Source organism: Arachis ipaensis, chromosome B02 (genome assembly GCF_000816755.2).
Source record: "Arachis ipaensis cultivar K30076 chromosome B02, Araip1.1, whole genome shotgun sequence".
Lineage (NCBI taxonomy): Eukaryota > Viridiplantae > Streptophyta > Magnoliopsida > Fabales > Fabaceae > Arachis > Arachis ipaensis.
In genome coordinates, this window is record NC_029786.2 from 104,627,377 (window position 1) to 104,627,605 (window position 229).

Consider the following 229-nt stretch of genomic DNA (forward strand, 5'->3'; position numbering starts at 1 on the left):
TGTACCAACTTCACCTTCAACTTCAACATGACAATCATCCGAGGGACCAGCCCCATTGTTTTGCTGAGCTATTCACTTCAACTTCAATCTTTTTTTTATTTTTACGCATGGTATAGATCTGTATCTACCATTATTAATTAATATTCTAATAATTGCGAGAAACTCGCGTAGCACGTGAGAGATGTGCATTTTGAGAAAAAGGTCTTTGTCTGTATCAGAAAACGAGACA